Raw genomic sequence first — 22889 nt, 5'->3', positions numbered from 1 at the left:
ACTCCATCTAAATATGCTGTCAGACAGAAACGATAGGGAAACACAGGTTAAATGTCAATGGAGCAGAAGTGGAGTCAGTCACATAAAGGAGTTCTGGATGTGTGAAAGAGGAAGGGTCCCACTTGGCACAGAGGAACCGAAGAGGTGTTCTGGGGTAGGCATTCAGTACTGTGAACCTGTGTTGGGTGACAGGTGCCAACTTAGCCCATGAAACAAACGATGATTAAAAGTTGACTCCCATCTTAGTCTTCTCCTTCCAGCTTGTCAAATCATTTGCCCCAAGAAAACAGTAACCCCCTTTTACATTATGGACCCCATTCTCCTTTCCAAAGTGCTTTCACAGCTGTTAGCTCACTTTGCTTCCAGAGTAAATCTCTGAGGTATTATCGTCTTCATTTTATAAATTAGGAAACTGAGGTTCAGGAAGATAATTCCAAAGTTGTTTTAAAACAGTTCCCCTGGCTCTGTCTTCATCCTGGGACCATCCTGGGATTCAATTATTAATCCTTGAATGCCACCCTCTGTTACAGCCCCCTTCTCACAAGAGTTTCCAAAATGTCTTTTCAGACTGAGTCAAGCCAAAACTCAAAACTTGTAACAGCTGCTTTCCCCAGCGCACAGCTCTGTAAATGCACTTCATCTTCTCATAGCATCTTTTAAATCAGTCATAACTCCAAAGATATTTTGTTTTCATACAGAAGGATACCTAGTCGTCTTATCTTTTCTATCTTATATTGATACCAGCTCCTGTAAAGTAAATAATGTGCTAACGTGATAGTGCTGTGGGAACTATTCTTCAGAGGTTTTTAAAATAAACATTTGTGTAGGTTTCAATAGTTGAGTTGTGAGAACTCAGAGGGTTAAAAGTCAAGGTACGTCAGTCACTCTGAGCTTTCTGACTAATCCTTTACCTTGTCTGAAATTGTATATGGAAAGAAGTTATGAAATAGTTTTTCTGTGGGTCTAAAGAGATCTCTGCTGCCATGAAAGAAACTTCAGCTATTCATTCTTTCATTTTCCTCTTCCTTTTCCTAGTATCTTATTTGCTTTCCTAGCTTTGGTTGCTGAGAGCAACCACTTCAGTGCATTAGCAGCAAAATTGTAGTCTCAAGATCTTGGTAAAATATATACTCTGAATTTCTCCTATTGAATTGTGAATTCACTCGGGAAAATTATTCAATACTCTTTCTTTGAGGTACTTAGTGTCAATATTTTGCCAGAGATAGATGATTATAGATAGAATGGTAGAGTTACTAAAAACTAGCCATGCACTTTTCATTCCAATGAACAGTCAAATATAATGAGGTTTTCCTAGGACTTCAAATTTCCCAACATGTATAATTTTAAATTATTTAAAATTTAAATTATAAAAACATTTTCTTTCTTCCATATGTAGATGCTTCTTTTAAGGGCACCAAACTTAGATCTGAAGACTTGTTTTTCAAGCCCTGGCTATTTTATTTAATAACTGTGTGGTCTTCAGCAAGTTTCTTAAACCCTTTTTGCTTCTGTTTCCTCAGTTTTACAATAGGATTAATAATACCTGGGGGCAGGGGTAGAACTGTTTTATGGGGTAAATGAGGTAATGTATTTGAAAGAATTTTGGAAGCCATAATGCATTATGCAAATGTAAGTGTTTCAATCCAACAGACATTTAGAAGCATGTTCTATGGACCACATAGTTCACCAGGAACTGGAAAGGGAAGATGGCATGCATACGTTTAAAGTGCTCATAGGTCAGTGGAGAGATAGACAGATAAGCACAGAGGCAGAGCCTGAGACAAGGATTTGAGCACAAATCTTATATTTGGGAAAGGCATGGAAGAGTGGAGGAGTGGGATGGTGCTTCAGGGAAAGGAAGGTGGCCACTAAAGGTAAAGTGAATGCAGCTACCATCGTGGATACCTGGAGCTTAATTTCACAGGCAAATCTGGGAAATAGTGCATAACATATGACTCAGAACTAACCCACTGGAGGGGTGAGGTAGCTGGGGAATGCCCTTCCTTCCTTTAGCCTTTGAAACTGATAGGATCTACTATAGCCCATAAGTACTGTGTTCTATAGGAGCAGAGACATGGGATTGTGCAGGAGGAAATACAAAACTTGGCTGCGCCCTGCAGTGGGAGGCTTTCATCCTTGGTGATTTCTCCTTCATCTATAGCACTCTCTTTTCTTTTGGTTTCTAAAACACTACTCTGTTTTGGTCAGCTTCTTACCACTCTGGCCACACTCTAGTCTATCCTTTTCTTCTACTGACCCCTTAAATATTGGTATTTAACAGGATTCTAGTCTAGTCTCAACAATCTATACATTTTCTCTGGGAAACCTCATACTTGATTGTGGCCATGTAAGTACTGATGACTTCTTTTTTATTTTTTTATACCGATGACTCTTAAATCTGTATTTCATCAAATATCAATCTGTATTGATATTTCATCAATATTATTCCACTTCCCCAGGCTTCTGACTCATATTCCGAAGTCCTTGCTCCAAACTCTCAAGCAAAGCTACTATTTTCCAGGTCTCCAGGGATTGTCGTGAATGTTGCTGAATTCCATGGGAAGTTCTCAGTTTTCTCCTGACTGTACATCCTGAAGCATTTGCCACATTTAATCACTCCCTCCCCCCAAGATAAACTCTCTAGGTTTCCAGGTAGGTCTTCCTTCTACTCTGGCCACTTATTTTCAACTTCGTTTGATGTTTCCTCCTCGTTTCTCTCTAAAAGCTGGTGTGCCCCAGGGCTCAGTCCTTGGATCTCTCCTCTTTTTGATGACCTAATTTTAGGCTCATGACTTGAGATACCACCAGGCACTGACATCTACCAATGTGCATCTCAAGCCTGCACAGCCTGTGAACTCTGGACTTGCATACACACGTATGCTTGTGGTACACACACACATGCACACACACCACCTTCTAGTTATTTCCACTTGAGTGTCTACAAGGTGTGTCAAGCATAACAGGTACTACCCTGGTATTGCCCCACACCTGCTCCTCTCCCAGCCCTCCCCACCTTAGTAAATAACAACTTCATTCTTCCAGTTACTCCAGCCAACGACCTTGGGTTGTCCTTTACTCTTCTTTTTCTCTCCCATACCATATCTGATCTGTCAGAAATCTTACCATCTCTACTGTCAAAACATACACATAATCCAGCCAGTGCTCACCACCTCCACAGCCACTACCTGGCTCAAGTCACCTCAACTCCTGCCTGGATTATCCTTCTAGCTCCTTATTAGCATCCTTGCTACATCCCTGTGCCCTGGCAGGCTCTTCTCCATAGAGAAGCAAAAGGGATCTTTTAAATGTTCACATCTCTCCTCTCCAAGTTTTCCCATCTCCCTCAGTATAAAAGCCATCATCCTTACAACCTTCAGGGCCCTCAATCAGTATCATTGCATCACACAACTCCAGGGGAGCATCAGTCACACAGAATTCAAGGTAAACAACCTCCTGGAGTTGTACAACTGCCCTACATTATCTGGCCCCCATCACCTCTCTGACTTCTCTCTGGTAGCTTGCCTTTTAGCTCTTAAGGCTCCCGCTACTCTGCCTACATTGCTCTTCCCCCAGAGATTCCCTCTCAGTTCTTTTAAGCACCTGTCTGTTGGGCTGTAACATAGGGCATGTTAGGGACAGTGGCCAAAGATGAGGGAAGGAAGAGAAACTGTGTGAGTAATGGTTATCATTATTGTTGTGGTTATTTGGGTGGTGATAGAGCTGAAGACTTGGAAGAATTCTTAATAAACTGTATGATCAACTTGTCTGGTACTTGAATTTCATTTGGCCGTGAACTGACACTTGAAGGTTTTAAAAATCATTTAATGTCCCTAATAACTTCTTTCCATCTGTGAACCATGAGAAATGCTCATCTTGTGGATTTCCAATGTTTTTCTATGAGAGCCACAGCCTTGTTTTCACTTCGCTCTGCTACATGCCCAGCATAAAAAAGCAGTGCCCAATAAAACAGATTTCTTGTTGAGCCTAAATACTACCTGTTCTCTTTGGGCTCAGTAGTTTCTGTTTATAGACCATTTGAGATTAGTTTCTATTTTCTGCCAGATACTGCTTTGGTTGCGGTGGCACAGTGGTTCCTAAAACTGAAATATAGAGGTGTCCTTCCCTCACCTGCATTCATTCATTCTTACTCTCTTTCCAAGTTAGCTGCATGGCTTAGAGGTTGAGAACTCAGAAACCCAACATCACAGGTTGATCCCTGTGCGTCTTACAGAATATTATTTCGTTCAGTGGCTGGAGACCAAGGGCATTCACATTTTGTCAGTATTGTGCCTTGCAATCAGAAATTCACATTGGTGGTCTTACCGATTACGATAAAATGTGGGAATTTTTAGCAACACAGAAAAAGTCTGATTTTTTCAATTTATGTAACTATTAATTCATAGCTCTAGGCCTATTTTGGTCAATAAGCAGTCTGACCACTCGAACAAGAATGCCAATAATTCACATCCTGAACAATTCAAAACATCATCTATTTTAATTCTATATTCAACTTTATATCCCCATAGTGGTCAATTTAATCATAGCAGATACATCTTTATAGAACCAGGTAGTTGGTTTTTTGTTTGTTTGTTTTTTAAGAAAACTGCCTTTATTCTATTAGTAGTTGGAAAAATAAACTGGTACCAAAAAAAGAGTTTAGTCAGCTGGAAAGGAGAGGGAAACCGAGGGCGACCCAAGGGAACTGGTGAGTCCTCTGGGAGGGAACCTGGATACAGTAAGAAAGAGCACTGTGAACTAGAGCCAGACCCTGCCATCCAGGTGAGACAGGTTATGGCACCTTCTGAAGTGTCTAAGTGCCTCAGGCATAAAACCAAACTCCTATTTACTTAGCCCAGCTCTGGGCAAGGGGGTACTGGAATAAGTGGGGCTGAAAAGGGGTGACGTGACCATTTTTTATCAGAGAAACTGACAAAATGGGAATTTAAAAAATGAATTTTCCATCTGACTTTATTTTCAAATACGCTTTCTTTTTAAAAACACAAAAAACAACACACTTTCTGTGGGGATGACAAATATCAGTATTCGGAAATCCAATTGTACAAAACATACCACATCTAGTCTGGTGTAGATATATTTATTTTTGGTAACATACATTAAGCGACACTAAATACACTGGTTGGGTTTTTTTTCATATAATAAAAATATTACCTTACTTCTGCTTCATATTTGTCTCCCAAAATTCCCAAGATTGGATACTACCTATGTCCTTTTGGTGGACATAACTCCTTAAGCTTAATCAGTTCTCCTTGAAATTGAGTTACAGTGATGTGGCAATTTCCTGGTAATTCAGATATCCTAGAGTTTGAACTCTACACTCTGGGCCACCCACTGAAACTAATGTGTGATTCAGAATTATCACATCAAAGTCTGAATCTCTTCTGAAATAGCTACTTCATTATGCCAAATAGCATCACGATCTTCATAACTTAAATTCCATTGAGCTCAGCAATTGGGAAGTAATTGCGGTCTCCATTTTCATCTGCTCAATCCATATGTTTATTTTGTGTCTGAACCGCTGTGCACATTTAAACAAAATGAGCAAAATTCTTATTGACGAAGCAGTGTAACATAGTATTTAGAGGTATGGTCTTCCAAATATTTTTGCTTGTGTAACCCTAAAAGGACTTTGAAAAGTTATATACCCCTCACACAATGTTATCAATAAGTTAATATCTTTTAAAATTTAAATAATGGTTGTAAATAGTTGACAAAGAACACGATCTAAAGAATATTATAATAATCAACATTTTATTTTATTTTTTAACATCTTTATTGGCATATTGTTGCTTTACAATGTTGTGTTAGTTTCTGCTGTATAACAGAGCGAATCAGCTATACGTATACATATATCCCATATAACCTCCCTTTTGCATCTTCCTCCCACCCTCCATAGCCCACCCCTCTAGGTGGTCACAAAGCACTTGAGCTGATATCCCCATGTGATGTAGCTACTTCCCACTAGCTATCTATTTCACATTTGGTAGTGTATATCTATGTCAATGCCACTCTCACTTTGTCCCAGCTTACACTTCCCCCTCCCTGTGTCCTCAAGTCCATTCACTATGCCTGCATCTTCATTCCTGTCCTGCTCTTAGGTTCATCAGACCATTTATTTTTAGATCCATATATATGTGTTAGAATATGGTATTTGTTTTTCTCTTTCTGACTTACTTCACTCTGTGTGACAGACTCTAGGTCCAGCCTCCTCACTACAAATAACTCAATCTTGTTCCTTTTTATGACTGAGTAATATTCCATTGTAGGTATGTGCCACATCTTCTTTATCCATTAATTTGGCGATGGACACTTAAGTTGCTTCTATGTCCTGGCTATTTTAAATAGTGCTGCAATGCACATTGGGATACATGAATCTTTTAAAACTATGGTTTTCTCAGGGTATATGCCCAATAGTGGGATTGCTGGGTCATATGGTAGCTCTAGTTTTAGTTTTTTAAGGAACTTCCATTCTGTTCTTCATAGTGGCTGTATCAATTTACATTCCTACCAACAGTGCAAGAGTGTTCCCTTTTCTCCACACTCTCTCCAGCATTTATTGTTTCTAGATTTTTTGATGATGGCCATTCTGACCGGTGTGAGATGAGACCTCATTGTAGTTTTGATTTGCATTTCTCTAACGATTAGTGATGTTAAGTACCCTTTCATGTGTTTGTTGGCAATCCGTATATCTTCTTTGGAGAAATGTCTGTTTAGATCTTCTGCCCATTTTTGGATTGGGTTGTTTGTTTTTTTGATATTGAGCTGCATGAGCTGCTTGTATATTTTGGAGATTAATCCTTTGTCAGTTGCTTCATTTGCAAATATTTTCTCCCATTCTGAGGGTTGTCCTTTCGTCTTGTTTATGGTTTCCTTTGCTGTGCAAAAGGCTTTAAGTTTGATTAGGTCCCATTTGTTTATTTTTGTTTTTATTTCCATTTCTCTAGGAGGTGAGTCAAAAAGGATTGTGCTGTGATTTATGTCATAGAGTGTTCTGCCTATGTTTTCCTCTAAGAGTTTGATAGTGTCTGGCCTTACATTTAGGACTTTAATCCATTTTGAGCTTATTTTTGTGTATGGTGTTAGGAAGTGTTCTAATTTCATTCTTTCACATGTAGCTGTCCAGTTTTCCCAGCACCACTTATTGAAGAGGCTGTCTTTTCTCCATTGTATATTATTACCTCCTTTATCAAAAATAAGATGACCATATGTGCATGGGTTTATCTCTGGGCTTTCTATCCTGTTCCATTGATGTATATTTCTGTTTTTGTGCCAGTACCATACTGTCTTGATTACTGTAGCTTTGTAGTATAGTCTGAATTCAGGGAGCCTGATTCCTCCAGCCCGTTTTTCTTTCTCAAGATTGCTTTGGCTATTTGGGGTCTTTTGTGTTTCCATACAAATTGTGAAATTTTTTGTTCTAGTTGTGTGAAAACTGACATTGGTAGTTTGATAAGGATTTCATTGAATCGGTAGATTGCTTTGGGTAGTATAGTCATTTTCATAATGTTGATTCTTCCAATCCAAGAACACGGTATATCTCTCCATCTGTTTGTATCATCTTTAATTTCTTTCATCCATGTCTTATAGTTTTCTGCATACAGATCTTTTGTCTCCACAGGTAGGTTTATTCCTAGGTATTTTATTCTTTTTGTTGCAGTGGTAAATGAGAGTGTTTCCTTAATTTCTCTTTCAGATTTTTTGTCATTCGTGTATAGGAATGCAAGAGATTTCTGTGCATTAATTTTGTACCCTGCTACTTTACCAGTTTCATTGATTAGCTCTGGTATTTTTCTGGTAGCATCTTTAGGATTCTCTATGTATAGTATCATGTCATCTGCAAAGAGTGACAGCTTTATTTCTTCTCTTATGATTTTGATTCCTTTTATTTCTGTCTCTTCTCTGATTGCTGTGCGTAAAACTTCCAAAACTTTTTTGAATAATAGTTGTGAGAGTGGGCAACCTTATCTTTTTCCTGATCTTAGTGGAAATGGTTTCAGTTTTTCACCATTGAGAACCAGATTGGCTGTGGCTTTGTCATATATGACCTTTATTATGTTGAGGTAAGTTCCCTCTGTGCCTACTTCCTGGAGAGTTTTTATCATAAATGGGTGTTGAATTTTGTTAAAATCTTTTTCTGCTTCTATTGAGATGATCATATGGTTTTTCTCCTTCAATTTGTTAATATGGTTTATCACATTGATTTATTTGCGTGTATTGAAGAATCCTTGCATTTCTGGGATAAACCCCACTTGATCATGGTGTGTGATCCTTTTAATGTACTGTTGGATTCTGTTTGCTAGAATTTTGTTGAGAATTTTTGCATCTACGTTTATCAGTGATATTGGCTTGTAGTTTTCATTATTTGTGGCATCTTTGTTTGGTTTTGGTATCAGGGTGATGGTGGCCTCGTAGAATGAGTTTTGAAGTGTTCCTCACTCAGCTGTATTTTGAAAGAGTTTGAGAAGTATAGGTGTTTACTCTTTTCTAAATGTTTGATAGAATTCACCTGTGAAGCCATCTGGTCCTGGTTTTTTGTTTGTTGGAAGACTTTTTTTTTTTTTTTTTTTTTTTTGTGGTACGTGGGCCTCTCACTGTTGTGGCCTCTCCCATTGCGGAGCACAGGCTCCGGACGCGCAGGCTCAGTGGCCATGGCTCATGGGACCAGCTGCTCCGCGGCATGTAGGATCTTCCCAGACCGGGGCACGAACCCGTGTCCCCTGCATCGACAGGCGGACTCTCAACCACTGCGCCACCAGGGAAGCCCTGTTGGAAGACTTTTAATCACAGTTTCAATTTCATTACTTGTGATTGGTCTTTTTATATTTTCTATTTCTTCCTGGTTTAGTCTTGGAAGGTTTGCTTTTCTAAGAATTTGTCCATTTCTTCCAGGTTGTCCATTTTATTGGCATATAGTTGCTTGCACTAATCCCTCATGATTCTTTGTATTTCTCCAGTGTCTGTTGTTACTTCTTTTTCATTTTTAATGCTGATGATGTGAGTCTTCTCCCTTTTTTTCTTGATGAGTCTGGCTAGTGATTTATCATTTTGTTTATCTTCTCAAAGAACCAACTTTTAGTTTTATTGATCTTTGCTGTCATTTCCTTCATTTTTTCATTTAGCTCTGATCTGATCTGTACGATTTCTTTCCTTCTGCTAATTTTGGAGTTTTTTTGTTCTTTCTCTAATTGCTTTAGGTGTATGGTTAGGTTGTTTATTTGAGATGTTTCTTGTTTCTTTCTTCTTTTTTTTTTTCAGATCTAAGTGAGATTTTATTTTTTTATTTTATTTATTTATTTATTTATTTTAAAACATCTTTATTGGAGTATAATTATTTTACAATAGTGTGTTAGTTTTTCCTTTACAACAAAGTGAATCAGTTATACATATACATATGTTCCCATATCTCTTCCCTCTTGCATCACCCTCTCTCCCACCCTCCCTATCCCACCCTTCTAGGTGGTCACAAAGCACAGAGGTGATCTCCCTGTGCTATTCAGCAGCTTCCCACTAGCTATCTAATTTACATTTGATAGTGTATATATGTCCCTGCCACTCTCTCACTTCATCACAGCCCACCCTTCCCCCTCCCCATATCCTCAAGTCCATGCTCTAGTAAGTCTGTGTTTTATTCCCGTCCTACCACTAATCTCTTCATGACATTTTTTTCCCTTAGAGTCCATATATATGTGTTAGCATACGGTATTTGTTTTTCTCCTTCTGACTTACTTCACTCTGTATGACAGACTCCAGGTCCATCCACCTCATTATAAATAACTCAGTTTCATTTCTTTTTATGGCTGAGTAATATTCCATTGTATATATGTGCCACATCTTCTTTATCCATTCATCTGTTGATGGACACTTAGGTTGCTTCCATGTCCTGGCTATTGTAAATAGAGCTGCAATGAACATTTTGGTACATGAGTCTTTCTGAATTATGGTTTTCTCAGGGTATATGCCCAGTAGTGGGATTGCTGGGTCGTATGGTAGTTCTATTTGTAGTTTTTAAAGGAACCTCCATACTGTTCTCCATAGCGGCTGTATCAATTTACATTCCCAACAGCAGTGCAAGAGGGTTCCCTTTTCTCCACACCCTCTCCAGCATTTATTGTTTCTAGAGTTTTTGATGATGGCCAATCTGACCGGTGTGAGATGATATCTCATTGTAGTTTTGATTTGCATTTCTCTAATGATTAATGATGTTGAGCATTCTTTCATGTGTTTGTTAGCAATCTGTATATCTTCTTTGGAGAAATGTCTATTTAGTTCTTCTGCCCATTTTTGGATTGGGTTGTTTGTTTTTTTGTTATTGAGCTGCATGAATTGCTTATAAATTTGGAAATTAATCCTTTGTCAGTTGCTTCATTTGCAAATATTTTCTCCCATTCTGAGGGTTGTCTTTTGGTCTTGTTTATGGTATCCTTTGCTGTGCAAAAGCTTTTAAGTTTCATTAGGTCCCATTTGTTTATTTGTGTTTTTATTTCCATTTCTCTAGGAGATGGGTCAAAAAGGATCTTGCTTTGATTTATGTCGTATAGTGTTCTGCCTATGTTTTCCTCTAAGAGTTTGATAGTGTCTGGCCTTACATTTAGGTCTTTAACCCATTTTGAGTTTATTTTTGTGTGTGGTGTTAGGGAGTGTTCTAATTTCATACTTTTACATGTAGCTGTCCAGTTTTCCCAGCACCACTTATTGAAGAGGCTGTCTTTTCTCCACTGTATATCCTTCCCTCCTTTATCAAAGATAAGGTGACCATATGTGTGTGAGTTTATCTCTGGGCTTTCTATCCTGTTCCATTGATGTATATTTCTGTTTTTGTGCCAGTACCATACTCTCTTGATTACTGTAGCCTTGTAGTAGAGTCTGAAGTCAGGGAGCCTAATTCCTCCAGCTCCATTTTTCGTTCTCAAGATTGCTTTGGCTATTCGGGGTCTTCTGTGTTTCCATACAAATTGTGAAATCATTTGTTCTAGTTCTGTAAAAAATGCCAGTGGTAATTTCATAGGGATTGCATTGAATCGGTAGATTGCTTTGGGTAGTATAGTCATTTTCACAATGTTGATTCTTCCAATCCAAGAACATGGTATATTTCTCCACCTATTTGTATCATCTTTAATTTCTTTCATCAATGTCTTATAGTTTTCTGCATACAAGTCTTTTGTCTCCTTAGGTAGGTTTATTCCTAGATATTTTATTCTTTTTGTTGCAATGGTAAATGGGAGTGTTTTCTTAATTTCACTCTCAGATTTTTCATCATTAGTGTATAAGAATGCCAGAGATTTCTGTGCATTAATTTTGTATCCTGCAACTTTACCAAATTAATTGATTAGCTCTAGTAGTTTTCTGGTAGCATCCTTAGGATTCTCTATGTATAGTATCATGTCATCTGCAAACAGTGACAGCTTTACTTCTTCTTTTCCTATTTGGATTCCTTTTATTTCTTTTTCTTCTCTGATTGCTGTGGCTAGAACTTCCAAAACTATGTTGAATAAGAGTGGTGAGAGTGGGCAACCTTGTCTTGTTCCTGATCTCAGTGGAAATGGTTTCAGTTTTTCACCATTGAGAACGATGCTAGCTGTGGGTTTGTCATATATGGCCTTTATTATGTTGAGGAAAGTTCCCTGTATGCCTACTTTCTGCAAGTTTTTTATCATAAATGAGTGTTGAATTTTGTCAAAAGCTTTCTCTGCATCTATTGAGATGATCATATGCTTTTTCTCCTTCAGTTTGTTGATATGGTGTATCACGTTGATTGATTTGCGTATATTGAAGAATCCTTGCATTCCTGGGATAAACCCCACTTGATCATGGTGTATGATCCTTTTAATGTGCTGTTGGATTCTGTTTGCTAATATTTTGTTGAGAATTTTTGCATCTATGTTCATCAGTGATATTGACCTGTAGTTTTCTTTCTTTGTGACGTCTTTGTCTGGTTTTGGTATCAGGGTGATGGTGGCCTCATAGAATGAGTTTGGGAGTGTTCCTCCCTCTGCTATCTTTTGGAAGAGTTTGAGAAGGATAGGTGTTAGCTCTTCTCTAAATGTTTGATAGAATTCGCCTGTGAAGCCATCTGGTCCTGGGCTTTTGTTTGCTGGAAGATGTTTAATCACAGTTTCAATTCAGTGCTTGTGATTGGTCTGTTCATATTTTCTATTTCTTCCTGGTTCAGTCTTGGCAGGTTGTGCATTTCTAAGAATTTGTCCATTTCTTCCAGGTTGTCCATTTTATTGGCATAGAGTTGCTTGTAGTAATCTCTAATAATCTTTTGTATTTCTGCAGTGTCAGTTGTTACATCTCCTTTTTCATTCCTAATTCTATTGATTTGAGTCTTCTCCCGTTTTTTCTTGATGAGTCTGGCTAATGGTTTATCAATTTTATTTATCTTCTCAAAGAACCAGCTTTTAGTTTTATTGATCTTTGCTATTGTTTCCTTCACTTCTTTTTCATTTATTTCTGATCTGATCTTTATGATTTCTTTCCTTCTGCTAAATTTGGGGTTTTTTGTTCTTCTTTCTCTAATTGCTTTAAGTGCAAAGTTAGGTTGTTTATTCGAGATGTTTCCTGTTTCTTAAGGTATGATTGTATTGCTATAAACTTGCCTCTTAGAACTGCTTTTGCTGTATCCCATAGGTTTTGGGTCGTTGTGTCTCCGTTGTCATTTGTTTCTAAGTATTTTTTGATTTCCTCTTTGATTTCTTCAGTGATCGCTTCGTCTTTAAGTAGTGTATTGTTTAGCCTCCATGTGTTTGTATTTTTTACAGATCTTTTCCTGTAATTGATATCTAGTCTCATAGCGTGTGGTCGGAAAAGATACTTGATACGATTTCAATTTTCTTAAATTTGCCAAGGCTAGATTTGTGACCCAATATATGATCAATCCTGGAGAATGTTCCATGAGCACTTGAGAAAAATGTGTATTCTGTTGTTTTTGGATGGAATGTCCTATAAATATCAATTAAGTTCATCTTGTGTAATGTATCATTTAAAGCTTGTGTTTCCTTATTTATTTTCATTTTGGATGATCTGTCCATTGGTGAAAGTGGGGTGTTAAAGTCCCCCATTATAATTGTGTTACTGTCGATTTCCCCTTTTAAGGCTGTTAGTATTTGCCTTATGTATTGAGGTGCTCCTATGTTGGGTGCATAAATATTTACAATTGTTATATCTTCTTCATGGATTGATCCCTTGATCATTATGTAGTGTCCTTCTTTGTCTCTTGTAATAGTTTTTATTTTAAAGTCTAGTTTGTCTGATATGAGAATTGCTACTCCAGCTTTCTTCTGATTTCCATTTGCATGGAATATCTTTTTCCATCTCCTCACTTTCAGTCTGTAAGTGTCCCTAGGTCTGAAGTGGGTCTCTTGTAGACAGCATATATATGGGTCCTGTTTTTGTATCCATTCAGCCAGTCTGTGTCTTTTAGTGGGAGCATTTAATCCATTTACATTTAAGGTAATTATCGATATGTATGTTCCTATTACCATTTACTTAATTGTTTTGGGTTGTTCTTGTAGGTCTTTTCCTTCTCTTGTGTTTCTTGCCTAGAGAAGTTCCTTTAGGATTTGTTGTAGAGCTGGTTTGGTGGTGCTGAACTCTCTCAGCTTTTGCTTGTCTGTAAAGGTTTTAATTTCTCCATCAAATCTGAATGAGATCCTTGCTGGGTAGAGTAATCTTGGTTGTAGGTTTTTGTCCTTCATCAGTTTAAATATGTCCTGCCACTCCCTTCTGGCTTGTAGAGTTTCTGCTGAAAGATCAGATGTTAACCTTATGGGGATTCCCTTGTGTGTTATTTGTTGTTTTTCTCTTGGTGCTTTTAATATGTTTTCTTTGTATTTAATTTTTGACAGTTTGATTATTATGTGTCTTGGCGTGTTTCTCTTTGGGTTTATCCTGTATGGGACTCTCTGTGCTTCCTAGACTTGTTTGACTATTTCCTTTCCTATATTAGGGAAGTTTTCAACTATAATCTCTTCAAATATTTTCTCAGTCCCTTTGTTTTTCTCTTCTTCTTCTGGGACCCCTATAATTCGAATGTTGGTGCGTTTAATGTTGTCCCAGAGATCTCTGAGACTGTCCTCAGTTCTTTTCATTCTTTTTTCTTTCTTCTGCTCTGCAGTAGTTATTTCCACTATTTTATCTTCCAGGTCACTTATCCGTCCTTCTGCCTCAGTTATTCTGCTATTGATCCCATGTAGAGTATTTTTAATTTCATTTATTGTGTTGCTCATCGTTTCTTGCTTCCTCTTTATTTCTTCTAGGTCCCTGTTAACTGTTTCTTGCAAATTGTCTACTCTATTTCCAAGGTTTTGAATCATCTTTACTATCATTATTCTGAATTCTTTTTCAGGTAGACTGCCTATTTCCTCTTCATTTGTTAGGTCTGGTGTGTTTTTATCTTGCTCCTTCATCTGTTGTGTGTTTTTCTGTCTTCTCATTTCGCTTATCTTACTGTGTTTGGGGTCTCCTTTTTGCCGGCTGCAGGTTCGTAGTTCCTGTTGTTTTTGATGGCTGTCCCCATTGGCTAAGGTTGGTTCAGTGGGTTGAGTAAATTCCCTGGTTGGGGGGACTAGTGCCTCTGTTCTGGTGGATGAGGCTGGATCTTGTCTTTCTGGTGGGCAGGTCCTCGTCTGGTGGTGTGTTTGGGGATGTTGGTAACCTTATTATGATTTTAGGCAGCCTCTCTGCTGATGGATGGGGCTGTAGACCTGTCTTGCTCTTTGTTGGGGATAGGGTGTCCAGCACTGTTCTTTGCTGGTCCTTGAGTGAAGCTGGGTCTTGGTGTTGAGATGGAGATCTCTGGGAGATTTTCGCCGTCTGATATTACGTGGAGCTGGGAGGTCTCTTGTGGACTAGTGTCTTGAGGTTGGTTCTCCCACCTCAGAGACACCGCCCTGGTGCCTGGCTGGGGCGCCAAGAACCTTTAATCCACACGGCTCAAAATAAAAGGTAGAAAAAATAGAAAGGAAGGAAAAGGAAGGAAGGAGGGAGGGAGGGAAGAAAGGAAGAAAGGAAGGAAGAAATGAAGGAAGGAAGCAAGAAAGGAAGGAAGGAAGTTGCAGAGGAAGAAAGGGAGGAAGGAAGAGAGGAAGGGAGGAAAGAAGGGGGTAAGGAAGGAAGAAAGGTGGGAAGGAGCGAAGAAAGGAAGGAAGAAAGGAAGAAAGAAAGGGAGAAGACAGAGTTGTATAAAGTATAGTTATTAAAATAAAAAATAATTATTAAGAAGAAAAATTTCCTTAAAAAAAAAAAAACAGAAAAATGGGTCGGTCTAACCCTAGGACAAATGGTGAAAGCAAAGCTATACAGACAAAATCTCACATAGCAGCACACACATACACACTCACAAAAAGAAAAAAAAGGGGAAAATAATAGTATATCTTGCTCCCAAAGTCCACCTCCTCAACTTGGGATGATTCATTGTCTATTCAGGTTTTCAACAGATGCAGGGCACTTAAAGTTGATTGTGGAGCTTTAATCCGCTGCTTCTGAGGCTGCTGGGAGAGACCTCCCCCTCTCCTCTCTGTTCGCACAGCTCCTGGGGTTCTGCTTTGGACTTGGTCCCGCCTCTGCGTGTAGGTCGTCCGAGGGCGACTGCCCTTCGCTCAGACAGGACGATGTTAAAGGAGCAGTTGATTCGGGGGGTCCAGCTCACTCCGGCTGGGGGGAGGGAGTGGCACGGCGGCAGAGGCCGATGTGACACTGCGCTGGCCCAAGGCACGCCGTGCGTTCTCCCGGGGAAGCTGTCCCTGGATCCCAGGACCCCGGCAGTGGTGGGCTGCACGGGCTCCCGGGAGGGCCGGTGTGGAGAGTGACCTGTGCTCACACACAGGCCTCTTGGTGGTGGCAGCAGCAACCTTAGCATCCGACACCCGTCTCTACTGTCCGTGCGGACAGCCGCGGCTCGCGCCCGTTTCTGGAGTTCCTCTACGCGGTGGTCTTAATCCCCTCACCTCATGCCCGAGGAAGCAAAGAGGCAAGAAAAAGTCTCTTGTCTCTTCGGCAGCTCCGCGCCCGCTTCTGGGGCTCCTTTAAGCGGCGCACTTAATCCCGTCTCCTCGCGCCCAGGCAGCAAAGAGGGAGGAAAAGGTCTCTTGCCTCTTCGGCAGCTCCAGACTTCTCCCGATCTCCCTCCCGGCCAGCCGTGGTGCACTAGCCCCCTTCAGGCTGTTTTCACTCTGCCAACTCCAGACCTTTCCCTGGGATCCGACTGAAGCCCGTGCCTCAGCTCCCGGCCCTGCCCGCCCCGGCGGGTGAGCAGACAAGCCTCTCGGGCTGGTGAGTGCCAGTCGGCACCGATCCTCTGCGGGAATCTCTCTGCTTTGCCCTCCGCACCCTGTGGCTGAGCTGTCCTCCGCGGCTCCAGAGCTTTCCCCTCCGGCGCCTGCAGTCTCCGCCGCGAAGGGGCTTCTAGTGTGGGGGAGTCTTTCCTCCTTCACGGCTCCCTCCCACTGGCGTAGGTCCCGTCCCTATTCTTTTGTCCCTGTTTATTCTTTTTTCTTTTGCCCTACCCAGATATGTGGGGAGTTTCTTGCCTTTTTGGAGGTCTGAGGTCTTCTGCCAGCGTTCGGTGGGTGTTCTATAGGAGAAGTTCCACGTGTAGATGTATTTCTGATGTCTCTGTGAGGAGGAAGGAGACCTCCGCGTCTTACTCTTCCGCCACCTTTAAGCCGTCTCTGTTTCTTGTTTCTTGAGGGAGGATTGTATTGCCATGAACTTCCCTGTTAAAACTGCTTTTGCTGTATACCATAGGTTTTGGGTCGTTGTGTTTTCATTTTCATTTGTTTCTAGATGTTTTTTGATTTCCTCTTTGATTTCTTCAGTGATGTCTTGGTTATTTAGTAGCGTATTGCTTAGCCTCCATGTGTTTGTACTTTTTACAGTTTTTTTTCCTGTAATTGATACCTAGTCTCATAGTGTTGTGGTTAGAAAAGATACTAGATACGACTTCAGGTTTCTTAAATTTACCAAGGCTTAATTTGTGACCCAAGATATGATCTATCCTGGAGAATGTTCCTTGAGCACTTGAGAAGAAAGTGTATTCTGTTGTTTTTGGATGGAATGTCCTATAAATATCAATTAAGTCCATCTGTTTAATGTGTCATTGAAAGCTTGTGTTTCCTTGTTTATTTTCATTTTGGATTATCTGCCCATTGGTGAAAGTGGGGTGTTAAAGTCCCCTACGATTATTGTGTTACTGTTGATTTTCCCTTTGATGGCTGTTAGCATTTGACTTATGTATTGAGGTACTCCTATGTTGGGTGCATAAATATTTACAATTGTTATATCTTCTTCTTGGATTGATCCCTTGATCATATGTAGTGTCCTTCTTTGTCTCTTGTAATAGTCTTTATTTTAAAGTCTATTTTGTCTGACATGAGAATTGCTACTCCAGCTTTCTTTTGATTTCCATTTGTGTGGCATATCTTTTTCCATCCCCTCACTTTCAGTCTGTATGTGTCCCTAAGTCTGAAATGGGTCTCTGGTAGACAGCATATATATGGGTCTTGTTTTTGTATCCATTCAGCCAGTCTATGTCTTATGGTTGGAACATTTAATCCATTTACATTTAAGGTAATTATCGATATGTATGTTCCTATTACCATTTTCTTAATTGTTTTGGTTTTGTTATTGTAGGTCTTTTCCTTCTCTTGTGTTTCCTGCCTACAGAAGTTCCTTTAGCATTTGTTGTATAGCTGGTTTGGTGGTGCTGAATTCTCTTAGCTTTTGCTCGTTTGTAAAGGTTTTAATTTCTCTGTCAAATCTGAATGAGATCCTTGCTGCGCAAGTAATCTTGGTTGTAGGTTTTTCCCTTTTATTACTTTAAATATGTCCTGCCACTCCCTTCTGGCTTGCAGAGTTTCTGCTGAAAGATCAGCTGTTAACCTTATGGAGATTCCCTTGTATGTTATTTGTTGCTTTTCCCTTGCTGTTTTTGTATTTAATTTTTGATAGTTTTATTAATATGTGTCTTGATGTGTTTTTCCTTGGATTTATCCTGTATGGGACTCTGTGCTTCCTGGACTTGAGTAACTCTTTCCTTTCCAATATTAGGGAAGTTTTCAATTATAATCTCTTCAGATATTTTGTCAAACCCTTTCTTTTTCTCTTCTTCTTCTGGCACCCCTATAATTTGAATGTTGGTGCATTTAATGTTGTTCCAGAGGTCTCTGAGACTGTCCTCAATTCTTTTTATTCTTTTCATTCTTTTTCTGTATTCTGCTCTGTGGTAGTTATTTCCACTATTTTATCTTCCAGGTCACTTATCCGTTCTTCTGCCTCAGTTATTCTGCTATTGATCCCTTGTAGAGAATTTTAAATTTCATTTATTGTGTTGTTCATCATTGTTTGTTTGCTCTTTAGTTCTTCTAGGTCCTTGTTAAACGTTTCTTGTATTTTCTCCATTCTATTTCCAAGATTTTGGATCATCTTTACTATCATTACTCTGAATTCTTCTTTGGTAGACTGCCTATTTCCTCTTCATTTGTTAGGTCTGGTGGGTTTTTACCTTACTCCTTCTTCTGCTGTGTATTTTTCTGTCTTCTCATTTATCTTACCTTACTGTGTTTGGGGTCTCCTTTTCACATGCTGCAGGTTCCTAGTTCCTGTTGTTTTTGTTGTCTACACCCAGTGGGTAAGGTTGGTTCAGTGGGTTGTATAGGCTTCCTAGTGGAAGGGACTGGTGCCTGTGTTCTAATGGATAAGGCTAGATCTTGTCTTTTTGGTGGGCAAGACTGTGTCTGGCAGTGTGATTTGGGGTGTCTGTGACCTTATTATGATTTTAGGCAGCCTCTCTGCTAATGGTGGGGTTGTGATCCTGTCTTGCTTGTTGTTTGGCATAGTATGTCCAGCACTGTAGCTTGCTGGTCGTTTAGTTGATCTGGGTCTCAGTGTTGAGGTGGAGATCCCTGGGACAGCTTTTACCATTTGATATTACGTGGGGCTGGGAGGTCTCTGGTGGTCCAATATCCTGAACTCGGCTCTTCCACCTAAGCGGCTCAGGCCTGACACCCAGCTGGAGCACCAAGACTCTGTCAGTCACACAGCTCAGAAGAAAAGGGAGAAAAACAAGAAAGAAAGATAAAATAAAATAAAGTTATTAAAATTAAAAAATTATTAAAAATAAAAAAGTAATAAAAAATTTTAAAAAGAAAGAAAGTAGAGAGCAACCAAACCAATAAATAAATCCACCAATGATAAGAAGTGCTAAAAACTATACTAAAAAATGAAACAAAGAAAATACTGGATAGACAGAACCCTAGGACAAATGGTAAAAGCAAAGCTATACAGGCAAGATCACACAAAGAAGCATACACATACACACTCACAAAAAGAGAAAAAGGAAAAGTATATATATATATATATATATATATATATATATATATATATATATATATAAAAGAAAAGGAAGAGAGCAACCAAATCAATAAACAAATCTACCAATTATAATAAACTCTAAATACTAAACTAAGATAAACATAAAACCAGAGACAAATTAGATGCAGAAAGCAAACCCCAAGTTTACAGTTGCTCCCAATGTCCACCGCCTCAATTTTGGGATGATTCATTGTCTATTCAGGTATTCCACAAATGCAGGGTACATCAAGTTGATTGTGGAGATTTTATCTGCTGCTCCTGAGGCTGCTGGGAGAAATATCCCTTTCTCTTCTTTGTTCACACAGCTCCTGGGGTTCAGCTTTGGATTTGGTCAGGCCTCTGTGTGTAGGTCACCTGAGAGCATCTGTTCCCCACCCAGACAGGAGGGGGTTAAAGGAGCAGCTGATTAGGGGGGCTCTGGCACACTCAGGCCATGGGGAGGGAGGGTACGGAATGCGGGGTGAGCCTGCGGTGGCAGAGGCCGGCATGACGTTGCAACAGCCTGAGGCATGCCATGTGTTCTCCCTGGGATGTTGTCCCTGGATCACAGGACCCTCGCAGTGGTGGGCTGCACGGGCTCCCGGGAGGGGAGGTGTGGATAGTGACCTGTGCTTGCACACAGGCTTCTTGGTGGCTGCAGTATCAGCCATAGCATTTCATGCCCATCTCTGGTGTCCACGCTGATAGCTGTGGCTCACGCCCATCTCTGGAGCTCGTTTAGGTGGTGCTCTGAATCCCCTCTCCTCATGCACCCTAAAACAATGGTCTCTGAAACAATGGTCTCTTGCCTCTTAGGCAGGTCCAGACTTATTCCTGGACTCCCTTCTGGCTAACTGTGGCGCACTAGCCCCCTTCAGGCTGCGTTCATGAATCCAACCCCAGTCCTTTCCCTGGGATCTGACTTATGAATCCCAAGCCTCAGCTCCCAGCTCCCACCTGCTCTGGTGGGTGAGCAGACAAGCCTCTCAGGCTGGTGACTGCTGGTCGGCACTTATCCTCCATGTGGGAATCTCTCCTCTTTGCCCTCCACACCCCTTTGCTGCGCTGTCCTCCATGGCTCTGAAGCTTCCCCCCTCTGCCACCCACAGACTCCGCCAGTGAAGGGGCTTCCTAGTGTGTGGAAACTTCTCCTTCACAGCTCCCTTCCAGAGGTGCATGTCCCATCCCTATTCTTTTGACTCTGTTTTTTCTTTTTTTCTTTTGCCCTATCCAGGTACATGGGGAGTTTCTTTCCTTTTGGGAAGTCTTGAGGTCTTCTGCCAGCATTCAGTAGGTGTTTTGTAGGAGTTGTTCCACATGTAGATGTATTTCTGATATATTTGTGGGGAGGAAGGTGATCTCCATGTCTTACTCCTTCTAGTTTATATTAGTGTGTTAATATATGTTCCTGTGATAAGAATCTTACTTTTTTTTTTACTTCTTAATTTATACATAAAGTACACTTTTTTCTTGTGTACAGTTCTGTGAGTTTTAACACATGCATAGATTCATGTAACCAACACAATCAGGATACAGAATAGTTCTGTTACCCAAAATATGTACTCATGTTGTCCTTTGTGGTCAAACCCACATTTCCACCCCAAACCCCTGGAAACCAGTGATCTCCAGACCTTCAGTCATGCTTTTCCAGGATGTCATATAAATAGAATCATGTTATCTTTTCAGACTAGCTTCTTTTACTTATCGTGATACTTTTAAGACTCATTCATGTTGTTACATGTATCTGCTATTAGTAGTATTTTTTTTAACTATTACTATTTAATTTCAATGTATGATTACTCATTCACTTATTGAAGGACATTCATTTTTAACCCATGCTTGGACCTCAAGCTCAAGCAAGTTTTTCCCAAGCCTCATCCTGCCTGGACCCCAGGATCCAGCAGCCCTGGGTTGTCCCTGTTGTCTTAACTGCCTGCACTCAAAAGATTCCCACCTCGGGCCTAAAGGACACTTTTTGTTTCCAATTTTTTGGTAATTATGAAAATTATCGCCAGACATTTGCTTTAAAGTTTTTGTAAGCAGATTCCTCCAGGAAAAATACCTAGATTGGTAAGTGTTTTATTTTATAAGAATTTCCAAACTGCTTTCCAGAGTGGCTGTATTATTTTGCTTTCTCATCAACAATGTATGTGAATTCCAGTTGCTCTACAATCTCACCAGTGCTTGGTATTGTCAGGTTGATTTTTATTGTTATTTTGTGTTAGCCATTCTAATAGATATGTAGAGTTATCTCACTGTGGTTTTAATTTGTATTTCTTTAATGACTAGTGAATTCATACCTTTTAATATGCTTATTTTCCATTGGTATGTCTTCTTCAGTGAAGTGTCCATTCATATCCTATGCTCATTTTTTGGGGGGTTGTATTTCTTATTATTTAGTTTTGAGAGTTCTTTATATATTATGGGTGCAAGTCTTTTATTGACTATGTGATTTGGAAATATTTTCTCCCAGCCTATACCTGTCTTTTCATTCTCTTCACGTTGTCTTTCACTGAGCAAACATTGTTATTTCAATGAAGTCTAATTTATCAATCTTTTTTGTATGTTACATGCTTTTGTATAATATAAGAACTCTTTGCCTTACTTATGTGAATAAGATTTTCTGCTATAGTTTCTCCTGAAACTTTTATACTTTTCATTTTATTATGAACTATGGTGGGTTAAATTTTTGCATAAAGTGTGAAGTACAGGTCAAGTGGTGTTTTCTTTTTGCAAATCGATATCCAATTTTTCTAGGAGTATTTATTGAAAAGAGTATCCTTTCCCCCATTAAATTGCTTTTGCACTTTGTCAAGTTAATTGACCATATTCATGTGGATCTTTTTCTGGACTCTATTCTGTTGTATTCATCTGTGTCTATTCTTTAACTAAAACCATGCTGTCTTGGCTATTATAGTTTTATAATAGTCTTAACGTCTTCATGGTGTGAATTTTCAACTGTTTCCTTGCTCAAAATTTATTTTTCAGTTCTAGTGCTTTGTCTTTCTATATAAATTGAAGAATCAGCTTGTCAAAAAAAATCCTGCAGTGATTTGATTGGAATTGTATTAAAGCTATAGATCAATTTAGGAAGATGTCAATTTGATAGCTTAATCATATTGAATCTTTCAAACCATGAACTTGCTTTATCTCTCCATTTATTAGGTCTTCCTTGATTCTCTTTTAAACATTTTCATTATATAGATCTTTCACATATTTTGTTGGATACTTTTAGAGCTATTGTAAAAGGTATTGTTTTTAGAATATTGGTTTCCTATTGTTCATTGCTTGTTATGGTAGACGGAATTATAAGATAGTCTCCAATAGCCTGTGTACTCACTACACTTGTATAGTCTCCCTACCTTTGAATGTGGGTATGAACTGTGAATATGATGGGATAGTCACTTCTATGATTAGGTTATATGTCGCATTTGACTTTAGGAAAGGTAGAGTATCCATGGTAGGGCTGACATAATCAGGTGGGCCCTTAAACTCTATTCTTGGTTACCTGAGAGTTTTTA

The 22889-nt window shown here is 39.5% G+C and overlaps 1 protein-coding gene across 5 annotated transcripts in view; it reads left to right on the top strand.

Annotated features, from left to right (window-relative positions):
* Positions 1-22889, top strand: part of CORIN (corin, serine peptidase) — a 278076-nt gene that overhangs the window by 116507 nt on the left and 138680 nt on the right. The gene's annotated exons all lie outside the window — the stretch shown is intronic.

The sequence above is a fragment of the Kogia breviceps genome, chromosome 6, assembly GCF_026419965.1.
Source record: "Kogia breviceps isolate mKogBre1 chromosome 6, mKogBre1 haplotype 1, whole genome shotgun sequence".
Lineage (NCBI taxonomy): Eukaryota > Metazoa > Chordata > Mammalia > Artiodactyla > Physeteridae > Kogia > Kogia breviceps.
Note: the sequence above shows the minus strand (reverse complement) of the source record. Positions and strands in the feature narration are given on the sequence as shown.